The sequence below is a fragment of the Nerophis ophidion genome, linkage group LG16, assembly GCF_033978795.1.
Source record: "Nerophis ophidion isolate RoL-2023_Sa linkage group LG16, RoL_Noph_v1.0, whole genome shotgun sequence".
NCBI classification, from domain to species: Eukaryota; Metazoa; Chordata; class Actinopteri; order Syngnathiformes; family Syngnathidae; genus Nerophis; species Nerophis ophidion.
In genome coordinates this window covers 11,237,017-11,250,388 of record NC_084626.1, presented here as the reverse complement: position 1 = coordinate 11,250,388, position 13,372 = coordinate 11,237,017, and the positions used below count along the sequence as shown (strand labels likewise).

Here is a 13,372-nt window from a genome sequence, read left to right as displayed (position 1 = left end):
ATGATACAAGTCTTTACTGTTCTGGGCAAGACCTTGACCAACTCCTAGAGACTGTAGAGATCGAACTCCACATACTAAAGCAATGGTTTGATGTCAATAAACTATCAATCAACCCAAATAAAACAAAATATATAATTTCGGGAAATAGGAAAAATAACATACAGCGTCATATAAGAATTGATGATATGGAGATAGAAAGGGTGTATTCAATAAAATTTTTGAGAATCTATATAGATGATGAATTAAATTGGAAACTGTACATAAATATACTTAAAGGGGAAGATTATCACCAGACCTATGTAAGCGTCAATATATACCTTGATGGTGCAGAAAAAAGACCATATATTTTTTTAGCCGATTTCCGTGTGGTGAACTGAATTTTCCTTGTTTTTCTGTGTTGGTTTGCACGTCATGTTGACTCTCGCTCTCGCCCACAGTCTGGAGTGCATCTGACGCTGGGCAATCTTGCACACCTGAAGTTGATTAAGGTGGCCTATTTAGTCTGGGTGCTGACGGCCTCTCAGTGCCGGAACTTTGTGTCCACTGCAAGTTTCACTCGCATGTGTCTTGGCCTCCTTCACACTTGCAGTCTTTCTAGTCCGTCTTGTGCGCCTCTCAGGTTTGCCTATTTATATCCTAGCCTTGTCTAGCACCTTTAGTTAGCATTTTGTTTCTTTGTTTTACTTCGTTTTTGAAGTAAATTATCCTAGCTACGTCTAGCGTCCTTATTTTTGTACTTTGTAAACCGGTTTGGTATTTTTCCCAGCCTGTATGCACCTGGGGACAGGTTGATTGGCAACACTAAATGGGCCCTAGTGTGTGAATGTGAGTGTGAATGTTGTCTGTCTATCTGTGTTGGCCCTGCGATGAGGTGGCGACTTGTCCAGGGTGAACCCCGCCTTCTGCCCGATTGTAGCTGAGATAGGCGCCAGCGCCCCCCGCGACCCCAAAAGGGAATAAGCGGTAGAAAATGGATGGATGGATGTATTGTTCCTAGCTTTGTCTAGCGCTTTGTTTTATTTTTTGTTTTTTTGATATAGTTGTTCTTAATGGTGTGTTTTTGTATTTCCACCATCGCCTTTTGTTTTGGCTACGTCCCACCTCCACCAAAATAAAGGAAGAACTTTACTATACCAAAATACGTCTCTGCATCCTTGGGATCCACTCTCCTATTTCGTAACATTCCGGACTCTAAATGGGTGAATTTTGGCGAATTAAACGCCTTTCTGTTTATCGCTCTTTTTGCGATGACGTCAGAACGTGACGTCTCCGAGGTAATACAGCCGCCATTTTCATGTTCAACACATTGCAAACATTGAGTCTCAGCTCTGTTATTTTCCGTTTTTTCGACTATTTTTTGGAACTTTGGAGACACCGAAGATGCGAAAGAGTCTGCTGCCAGATCCCCATTGAATGTGCGGGAGTGTCTCCACATTTTACCAGCGATGACAGACATGGCACAGAGATGTATGGATAACCTGCAGATGCATTTGCAACGATAAAGTCAACGAAATCACAAAGGTGAGTTTTGTTGATGTTGACTTATGTGCTAATCATACATATTTGGTTGCGGTGTGACTGCCAGCTAATCGATGCTAACATGCTACGCTAATCGATGCTAACATGCTATTTACCGTTGGTGCTAAAGCAAGCATTGGCATAGAGATGTATGGATAACCTGCAGATGCATTTGCAACTATATCAAGTTTCCTTCCACCCACATTTAATGCGAAAAAAACACTTACCAATCGAAGGATTTATGTTGCTCCAGAGTCACGAGATGCGAAAGTCCTAATTGTTTGGTCATCACATTTTACCGGCGATGCTAACGCAGCTATTCGGCCATGCTATGGCTATGAATAGCGTCAATAGCTATTCGCTCAATAGCTTCAGTTTCTTCTTCAATACTTTCATACTCCAACCATCTGTTTCAATACATGCGTAATCTGTTGAATCGCTTAAGCCGCTGAAATCCGAAACTGAATCCGAGCTAATGTCGCTATATCTTGCTGTGCTATTCGCCATTGTTTGTTTACATTGGCAGCACTGTATGACATCACAGAGAAATGGATAGTCGCATCGCAAATAGTGACAATCAAGCACTTTAAAGCTTTTTTTAGGGATATTCCGGGACCGGTAAAATTTTGAAAAAAACTTCAAAAAATACAACAAGCCACTGGGAACTGATTTTTATTGTTTTTAACCCTTTTGAAATTGTGATAATGTTCCCCTTTAAGACAAAGATTGCAAAAAATATTGCTATGTTACATAAAATTAAAAACTCTGTAAATCAAAAGGCTCTTATCATGTTATATAATTCTTTCATACTCCCATATCTTGATTATTGCGTTAAAATCTGGGGAAACAATTACAAATCAAACATCAACTCTATATTCTTACTTCAAAAGAAAGCGATTAGAATTGTAAATTATGCGACTTATCATGACCATGCCAATGCTCTGTTCATTAAATTAAAAACATTAAAACTGCACGATCTTGTTGACCTCAACACTAATATTGTGGCTTACAAAACTCATAACCACATGCTGCATGGGTGTTTACAAGTGAGATTTAAACCCAGAGAGAATCCCTATGACCTCAGAGGTTCAGCTTTCTTTCAGAAAGCAAAAATAAGAACAAGCTTAAAAAGTAGATGTGTTTCTGTTAGAAGAGTTCAACCGTGGAACAGCTTGGATGATTCCTTAAAATGTTCTAGTTCCATTCACACATTTAAAAAACACTTTAAGACCAATGTCTTCAAAAAATATATCACTCTTGAATCAACATTGTAGTTAATACTATGATTGATGTTACTTAAAAACTAACCATGAGATATAAATAATGATGGAAGTACAATTGTTTGTATATATTGTATATATAATTAGTGCAAAGGTTTAATGTGTACACAGGGATATTTCACATGTCTGTACTGTGTATAAAATTGAACGATGTTCATATTGTTTATAATGTTGTTTATAATGTGTATTTATAATAAGTTGTTACACCCCTATTATATATATAATAGGGGTGTAACGGTACATAAACATTTCGGTTCGGTACATACCTCGGTTTAGAAGTCACGGTTCGGTTCATTTTCGGTACAGTAAGAAAACAACAAAATATAATTTTTTGGGTTATTTATTTACCAAATTTGTAAACAATGGCTTGATCCTTTTAACATTGGGAACACTATAATAATTCTGCCCACGTTAATCCACATTAAACGGCATCAAGTTGTTGCTTGGATTAAATAAAATGACACAACTTTTCTTCTACTCTACATATAAAAAGTGCAACATTAAACAGTTTCAAGTCAACTCATTATGCTTAATTTATTACAGCATTGGGGAAGCCAATTTATTATGTAAATGTTATAATTGTATCAAGATGTGATAGCAGGGACCCTGCCATTCAAAACTATGCTGCTACATTACTAATGATTCATGTAACTATAGCTGAAAAATAGTACAATAGCAATAGGAAAGACTATTCATCCCTGAACACCATGGCGTTCATGTAGGCTTTATGATGCACTTACGTTATTATATACACTATCAGAGACAGACACCCTTCATTTAACATAATGTCCTTTTTTGCTGCCGCAACACACCTCAATCAACACTGTCCGTAACTCACACACACACACACGCACGCACGCACGCACACACACACACACACACACACACACACACACACACACACACCGTAAAATGAGCTAACGTTACGCTAAAAGCTAAATAACCTTCACCTTAAGCCAGGACTGCGAGTGAGCTGAGCTGCAGTTTGTTTCGAGAAGGTCAACGGGCTCATAGTGATGTTAGTAGTATTTGACTTGGAAGTGTTTAGTATAACTTGGGGAAAGTCCGTTGCTCCCCTGCTAAACGCCTATCTGTTCGACGCTGAAGCGCTGACTAAATGCGCTCCGAATACGCACTGCTGATTGGCTTGTTATTGCTATGGTTGTAACCAATTAGATGGTTGTGTTGGAGTGACAATGCAGGGTGCTGTGCAGGAGACAGAGGCAGAACGAAGCGGAGCAGCTTGTTAAGACTTTAGCATAGGCGGCTACTTCATATGTCCGTGTGGAACTCATTCGGTACTCCTCTGCACCGAACCGGAACCCCGTACCGAAGCGGTTCAATACAAATAAACGTAACGTTACACCTCTAATATATACACACACATATGTATATGTGTGTGTGTGTGTATGTATATATATATATATATATATGTATATACACACATGCTGATCCGCATTCGCTTGGGATGGTTTCCTGCTGGCTCCGCTTCGGACTGGACTCTCGCGGCTGTGTTGGATCCACTATGGACTGAACTTTTCACAGCATCATGTTAGACACGCTCGACATCCATTGCTTTCGGTCCCCTAGAGGGGGTGGGTTGCCCACATATGTGGTCCTCTCCAAGGTTCTCATAGTCAGCATTGTCACCGACGTACCACTGGGTGTGAGTTTTCCTTGCCCTTATGTGGGCCTACCGAGGATGTCGTAGTGGTTTGTGTTGTGGTTTATGCAGCCCTTTGAGACACTAGTGATTTAGGGCTATATAAATGAACATAGATTGAATGATATATATATATATATATATATATATATATATATATATATATATATATATATATATAGTTGACATACACTTGTAAAGAACATGGTTGTCTTGAGTTTCCAATAATTTCTACAACTCTTATTTTATTTTTTTGTGATAGAGTGATTGGAGCACATACTTGTTGGTCACAAAAAACATTCATGAAGTTTGGTTCTTTTACAAATTTATTATCGATCTACTTTTGGTAGCCATCCACAAGCTTCTGGTTGAACTTTTGAACACTCTTGACAAAATGGTGCAGTTTCGCTAAATTTGTTGGTTTTCTGACATGGACTTGTTTCTTCAGCATTGTGTAAGGCAATTCCAAAACCTTAATTCTTGCCTGATTTAGCCTTTCCTTTTTCACTTTTTTGACGTGTGTTTGGGGTCATTGTCCTGTTGGAACACCCAACTGCGCCCAAGACCCTACGTCCGGGCTAATGATTTTAGGTTGTCCTGAAGAATTTGGAGGTAATCCCACTTTTTCCTTGTCCCATTTACTCTCTGTAAAGCACCAGTTTCATTGGCAGCAAAAGAGGCCCAGAGCATAATACGACCACCACCATGCTTGACGGTAGGGTTGGTGTGCGAATTCATCTCGTCATACGTTTGACACCCCTGCTCTAAACTAAACAACCTTTGTTTCTCTTTTATTTTCCCAAATAATAATCGATCAGAGAGCTGTTAAGGAACTGAATCGTTAAGCAGAATCGAAAGGGGAATCAGAATTGGAAAAATCTTATAAACGCCCATCCCTATATACTGTATATTTACATGTGTGTGTGTGTGTGTGTGTGTATATATGTATATATACACACACATATAAATATATATGTGCATATATACATATATGTGCATATATATATATATATATATATATATAAATATATACATATATGTGTGTGTATATATATATGTATATATCTATACACATACATATACATATATATATATATACATACACATAAATACATATGTGCGAATATATATGTATATATAAACAGTATACGTATATATATATATATATATGTTTGTTTATATATATAATACACACATATATATAGATATATATATATATATACATATAAATGTACATATTCATATATATATATACATACACATAAATACATATGTGCGAATATATATATATGTTTGGTTATATATATATATAATACACACACATATATATATATATATATATATATATACATATAAATGTACATATACATATATATGTATATGCATATACAGTATATACATATATATGGATATATATATATATAGGTATATATATGCATATATACACATATATATGTATACGTATATATATGTATGTATTTATATATATACATATATATGTATACGTGTGTGTGTATATATATATATATATATATACATACATATATGTGTGTGTAAGTACAGATATGTATATATTTTAAGTACAGATAGTTAGTTGCAATTTAGCCATAAACTCGCTAAATGATAGTAAAATTGAACAAAGCTGGAGGGTAAAAAAAAACAAACTACGTTAACCTCTCTTGTTTTTAATTGGATCATGCACTACTTGCATCCGCACATAAGTATGACTCCAACAAATGCTAAAATGTAATTGCGCATTGAAGCAATCTTTCACTGAATACAATTCCATCCATCCATTGCTACCTCTTATTCTCTTTTGGGGTCGCGGGGAGCGCTGGAGCCTATCTCAGCTGCAATCGGGCAAATACAATTGTTCTACCAAATAACTCTATATTTGTGTATGTTGTTATTTAATATGTATGTTTTACACTACAAACTATTAATCTAGTGTATGATATATTAAGCACCAAGTGTAGCAAGGCATGATGGTGCCGCTTTCAGTTACCCGGCAAAAAAAAATAAACAACTGTAAGGATTTATTAGGTTATGTGAAACATGTGCATTAAATAACAAAGAAAAACATTTGCAGATGCAGAGGTGCAGAATTACAACGGAACACGCCTCGCCAGAAAGAATTTCTGTAAAGTTTGAATAATTAATTATGTATCAAATATTTTCACAGCAAGAGCATAATAATTATTTTTAATCTTAAATGTGGTGTCTAATATTATGAGGGCCCTCTCGACATTAAATAACACAAGCAAAGCCACTTCTAACTCTTTTATTCCAACGAGTGCAGCCTGAGGCTGAGCCAGTCAGTGGCCAAGATACTGAAAAGTGCACTCGGATTGCTGTAGTTTGTTTTCATTTGGTGGCCATTAATACTGTAATAGTGAATGCTTTAGTTCATTTAGCAATATTTATGCTTGGGCAATGATTAATCAAGCCAATACCTACCAGTACCAAATACCTAAAAATTTGAGTGAAGCATGATTGTGCATATTGTTGATAAAAATTAAACACAACACATTTTAATATATTCAATTTGTGTACTGTTTTATATAAGGAACACTATTGTGCAATCCCCAAAACCAATCGGCACATTGTGTGAATGGTAAATAAAAACAGAATACAATGATTTGCAAATCCTTTTTAACCTATATTCAATTGAATAGACTGCAAAGACAAGATACTTAACAATCAAACTGGAAAACGTAGGTATTTTTTGCAAATATTAGCTCATTTGGAATTTGATGCCTGCAACATGTTTCAAAGAAGCTGGCACAATTGACAAAAAAGATTGAGAAAATTGAGGAATGCTCATCAAACACTTTTTTGGAACATCCCACAGGTGAACAGGTGGGTGCCATGATTGGGTATAAAAGCAGCTTCACAAAAAAGGATGGGGCGAGGGTCACCACTTTGTGAACAAATGCCTGAGCAAATGCAAGAACAACATTTCTTAACCAGCTATTGGGAGGAGTTTAGGGATTTCACCATCAACGGTCCGTAAAATCATCAAAAGGTTCAGAGAATCTGGAGAAATCACTGCACGTAAGCAATTGTATTACGGACCTTTGATCCCTCAGGTGGTACTGCATCAAAAAGCGCCACCGGTGTGTAAAGGATATCACCACATGGGCTCAGGGACACTTCAGAAAACCACTGTTGGTAACTACAGTTGAGCGCTACATCTGTAAATGCAACTTAAAACGCTACTGTGCAAAGTGTAAGCCATTTATCAACAACACCCAGAAACGGGCCCGAACTCATCTAAGATAGACTGATGCAAAGTGGAAAAGTGTTCTGTGGGCTGACAAGTCCACATTTCAAATTGTTTTTGGGAAACTGTGGACGTTGTGTCCTCCGGAACAAAGAGGAATAGAATCATCCGGATTTTTCTACGTGCGAAGTTCAAAAGTCAGCATCTGTGATGGTATGGGGGTATATTAGTGCCCAAAGCATGGGTAACTTACACATCTGTCAAGGCACTATTAATCCTGAAAGGTACATACAGGTTTTGGAGCAACATATGTTGCCATCCAAGCAATATTATCATGAACGCCCCTGCTTTTTTCAGCAAGATAATGCTAAGTCACATGTTACAACAGATTAGCTTCATGGTAAAAGAGTGTGGGTACTAGACTGGCCTGCCTGTAGTCCAGACCTGTCTCCCATTGAAAATGTGTGGCGCATTGTGAAGTCTAAAATACCACAACGGAGACCCCGGACTGTTGAACAACTTAAGCTGTACATCAAGCTCCTTAGATGTGCTGATGAGCTTCAGTGCAAAACGTGAGCCGAGACGTGCGCAGGCGGGCATGCAATGACTGGCAAAGACAGGAAGGTGATGCCTTACGCACTGCAAATAAAAAACAACCCTGGCTTTATGCGTTCACCTTACCTGTCACCAAGTCCCTACTGCACAGGTGTCGAGCCTGGCGGCCGTCCACCGGCGCCCTTATCTGTTTCACCAGCAAACACATCTTTCTATGAACAGGGGATGAGCGACAGGCTCACTTTCTGGCAGTAAAAGACCTTTAAACCCTCTGTTCTTTTGTGAGCTGGAATGTGTTGCGCGAGGACCTACTGAAAACATGTCCTCCATGTTGTCTTACACGACAAAGTGTGCTCAGACATGCAAAAGTCCTGTACTCACCTGTTAGCTATAAGACCCAAGTTACAGTCCAGAAACGGCCCTTGTCTGCATTCCCGGGATTCTGCTTCACCAGGGGGCTAAACATCTACGAATGTCCACGCTAACCAGCGCTTCTCTTCAATCCGTGCACAGGAGTGGTCCGAGCACATGTACTCAATCTTGATGAGGCTGCCAGTGATTACACAAGCGGGTCGTCCTCATCATGCTCTGCAAAGGCACACATGCAGCAAGGAAACCTAAAACGTACGAGGAAAGACAATAACTTGAGAATGCTCAAGAAACGAAAATGTAGCTTTATGCAAAATGTACGATTGTATTGACATGTGGGAACATATATGAATAGGTCAATTATTCACTTGATTTTTTTTTTTTTTTTTTGTATGGTTTGAATCGGTTAAGGCCACCAGAAAATGTGGAAATCTGTGTATTTCTAGAATGGCGAAACCAGACAGAAAGCCTGGATGTCGTGACGCTGGCATGGTTGGAATCAGTTGAGAAATGTGGAAGTAGTAAGAAATCTGGAGATAAAAGAGAATTTGCATTATGGAAAATGCAGAATAGCAGGAAAAGTTGGAATTTTTGGGTTTTTGATTATTGTAATCCTAATTTTTTTTAACTGTGTTGGAATGGCTTGAAAATTTTGAGAAATGTGAACAAACGGCATCAATTTTAATAGAGATTTTTTTCACCGAAAAATGTGGAATCCCAGAAAAACAACATTTTCCGGATCATAGGGCGCACATAAAATCCTTTTTTTCCCCTCAAAACTCGACAGTGCGTCTTATAACCCGGTGCACCTAATGTAAGCAATACGTTTGGTTGAACATACCCACCTCAGAGCGAATTTATTTGGTAAATAAATAAATGATAAATGGGTTGTACTTGTAAAGCACTTTTCTACCTTCAAGGTACTCAAAGCGCTTTGACACTACTTCCACATTTACCCATTCACACACACATTCACACACTGATGGAGGGAGCTGCCATGCAAGGCGCTAACTAGCACCCATCAGGAGCAAGGGTGAAGTGTCTTGCTCAAGGACACAACGGACGTGAAGAGGTTGGTACTAGGTAGGGATTGAACCTGGGACCCTCGGGTTGCGCACTGCCACTTTTCCACTGCGCCACACCGTCCCCAATGTACTAGCGTGTATCATTACACGCCGGTACATTGTGTAATGATAGGTGTGAGCAGTAGATGGCAGTCAAACATAAGAAATAAGTGTATATTGCCACTATGATGGCAGTATGTCTCTAGTAAACAACACCAACATTTTAAATCTTCCATTGAAAATATAGAACTTTACACACGGCGCTCAAAAATCTATCAAAATGTTTTAGTACGACTTTGGTAAGCTATGAGGCCGCACCACTAGATGGGTTGTCAGCGCATTAAACATACGAGTATTATTAAGGTGTGTGCATAAGGTAAGACATTATCTGCCATTTTGTTTCGCAATATTATGCGAAACCAACTTGTCTTACCTTCTGATCTGTATTTGGGATCTGTATAAATCCTGAAAAATTGCGTGAGTCCGCCTTTGTAATCGGTGCCGACTCCGTAGTCGATAAGTTTCTTCTTTTTCTCTACCTTCTTGTTATGGGACATTCATCCTCTGCTGTTGCCATTTCTAATATAAAGTAGGGTAAAGTTCTTACTTATATCCGTCAGTAAACTCGCCATGAAAGCACTAAAAAATACCGGTATAGTGAGTTTAAATTATGCACCTACGGAACTTTAATAATAATAGAGTTCCGGTCGGACGGTTTTTCACGAGACACATTTCCGGTGTTGTCGTTCACGGATAAGGAGATGCTGCTCGGTTATTGATTTACGTAAAGTCTGAATGTCATTAAAACAGTTAGCGCCATCTTTTGACACTTCTTCCACTTCCGTCCTTGCACGCTACACCGCTACAACAAAGATGACGGGGAGAAGACTCTGTCGAAGGTGTGCCACGTAAAAAGACCGCCCACAAAACGGTATATCCTGAAGCGACTGTCAAAAAGCAGCTTGAAGATGATCCGTAAAACATAATCTATGCAACATTTTGACCAAAAAACCCCCATTACATGTTATGTAGACCACAAGGAAGTATTTTCAATTTAGAAAATAATAATAATAATATGACTCCTTTAATGCGCTCTATAATCCGGTGCGCCTAATATTGACCTACTCAGTGGCCTAGTGGTTAGAGCATGGGTGTCAAACTCTGGCCCGCGGACCAAATTTGGCCCGCCGTTTAATTTCATTTGGCCCTTGAGGCAATATCAAATTAACATTAGAGCTGGCCCGCCGGTAACACCACATTCACCGCTAATACTCATACTTGCCAACCCTCCCGATTTTCCCGGGAGACTCTTAAAGTTTAGTGCCCTTCCCGAAAATCTCCCTGGGCAACCATTCTCCCGATTTCAACCTGGACAACAATATTGGGAGCATGCCTTAAAGGCACTGCCTTTAGCATCCTCTTTTCCTCCATATAAACAGCGTGCTGGCCAAGTCACATAATATATGCGGCTTTCACACACACATACTTGGTCAACAGCCATACAGGTCACACTGAGGGTGGCCGTATAAACAAATTTAACATTGTTACAAATATGCGCCACACTGTGAACCCACACCAAACAAGAATGACAAAACACATTTTGGGAGATCACCCGCACCGTAACACGACATCAACACAACAGAACAAATACCCAGAACCCCTTGCAGCACTAACTCTACCGGAACGCTACAATATACACCCCCCCCCCCCCCCCGCTACCACCAAACCCCGCCCACCTCATTTTTATTTTATTTTCGAATTTATTAGCCTGTGAAAAAAGTTCATGTTGATTTTACCTCAGAAAGCTGCAAATAGAAAAGAGGCAATATTTTTTTTAATTAAATTGTATTTAATATACCACTGATGTTTTTTTGTTTGTTTTTGAAAGTTGATTTTGCACTATTACGTTATATAAGCTCTGCCTGTTGCATGGGAGGAAGCCTGAGTACCCGAAGGGAACCCACACAGTCACGGGGAGAACATGCAAACTCCACACAGAAAGATCTCGAGCCCGGGATTGAACCCAGGATTACTTAGGACCTTCGTATTGTGAGGCAGATGCACTAACACCTGTCCCACCATGCTGTCCTATTTAAGCCTTGCATGTTCAATATTCATTGCAAAACTTGTTTGGGTCCCTATTAAAAGGTTAATTTGTTCAACCTTGGCCCGCGGCTTTGTTCAGTTTTAAATTTTGGCCCACTCAGTATTTGAGTTTGACACCCCTGGGTTGGAGTGTCCGCTCTGATATCGGTAGGTTGGAAGTTCAAACCCCGGCCGAGTCATGCCAAGGACTATAAAAATGGGACCCATTACCTCCCTGCTTGGCAGTCAGCATCAAGGGTTGGAAATGGGGGTTAAATCACCAAAAATGATTCCCGGGGGCGTCCACCGCTGTTGCTCAATACTCCCCTCACCTCCCAGTGGGTGAACAAGGGGATGGGTCAAATGCAGAGGACAAATTTCACCACACCTAGTGTGTGTGTGTGACAATCATTGGTACTTTATCCATCCATCCATCCATTTTCTACCGCTTATTCCCTTTCGGGGTCGCGGAGGGCGCTGGCGCCTATCTCAGCTACAATCGGGCGGAAGGCGGGGTACACCCTGGACGAGTCGCCACCTCATCGCAGGGCCATTGGTACTTTATCTTAACTTTAATATATGAAATAAGATTTAAAAAATAGACCATTCATCCACAGTCCGGAAAATATGCTAACTTGAATGTTTTGATGCTCACGTGTTTTGAATCTGTTGAGAACATGTGGTAGGAGTAAGAATTGTGGAGAACAAAATAAAATTTGTGAATTTTCAGCAGTTTGAAAATTGTTCATCTGAATTTGTTACATGAAGTGAATTATATTTATACAGCGCTTTTTCTCGAGTGACTCAAAGTGCTTTACATAGTGAAACCCAATATCTAAGTTACATTTAAACCAGTGTGGGTGGCACTCGGAGCAGGTGGGTAAAGTGTCTTGCCCAAGGACACAACGGCAGTGACTAGGATGGTGGAAGCAGGGATCGAACCTAGGACCCTCAAGTTGCTGGCACGGCCACTCTACCAACTGAGCCCGTTATGTTGGCGTTGTTTTAAATCGGTTGACAAATGTGGGCCAAGGCCACGCGTTTTTACGGGGATTTTTTTTCACCAGATAATGCAGAATCTCTGGAAAACTGTATTTGTGAAATGTCAAAAACAAATGACCTGATTGTTTTGAATGAGGCACATGTTTTAAATCAGTTGAGAAATTTAGAGGTGGTAACAGTTCTGAAGATTGAAGATCATTTGCGTCATGGAAATTGTGGGATTTCACGTGGACAAAGGCCATCCACTGTAATGGGGATTCTTCTGTACCAGAAAAAGCAGAATTCTAAGAAAACTGGATTTCTAGAATGCTGAAAGTTAACCCGAATATTTTGAAGCTGGATTGAATTGAATGAAAAATGTGAAAGTTGTAACAATTCTGAAGATCAAAAGATACAGGTAATTTGCTAAAATGTAGGATTTCAGAAATATTATTTTTATTTTCAAGGAGTTTTATAAATTGTGAGCCTAAATGTTTTGATGTTTGAGTGGTTTGAAAAAACGCTCACAATCAAAAGGGAATTAGTGTGATAGAAAAGGTAAATTGATGAAACGTGGGCATTTTGGAGATGTGAAAATGTTTAGAATTTCCGGGCTGTAAAATGTGAAATTCCA

The 13,372-nt window shown here is 39.2% G+C and overlaps 1 protein-coding gene across 1 annotated transcript in view; it reads right to left on the bottom strand.

The window, feature by feature from the left end:
• Nucleotides 1-9,097, bottom strand: part of nbl1 (NBL1, DAN family BMP antagonist) — a 39,061-nt gene extending 29,964 nt beyond the window's left edge. The window contains exon 1 of the mRNA XM_061875600.1: nucleotides 8,621-9,097. The gene's annotated coding sequence lies outside the window, so the exon portion shown is untranslated. The remainder of the gene's footprint in view (nucleotides 1-8,620) is intronic.
• Nucleotides 9,098-13,372: the final 4,275 nt, after the last annotated feature.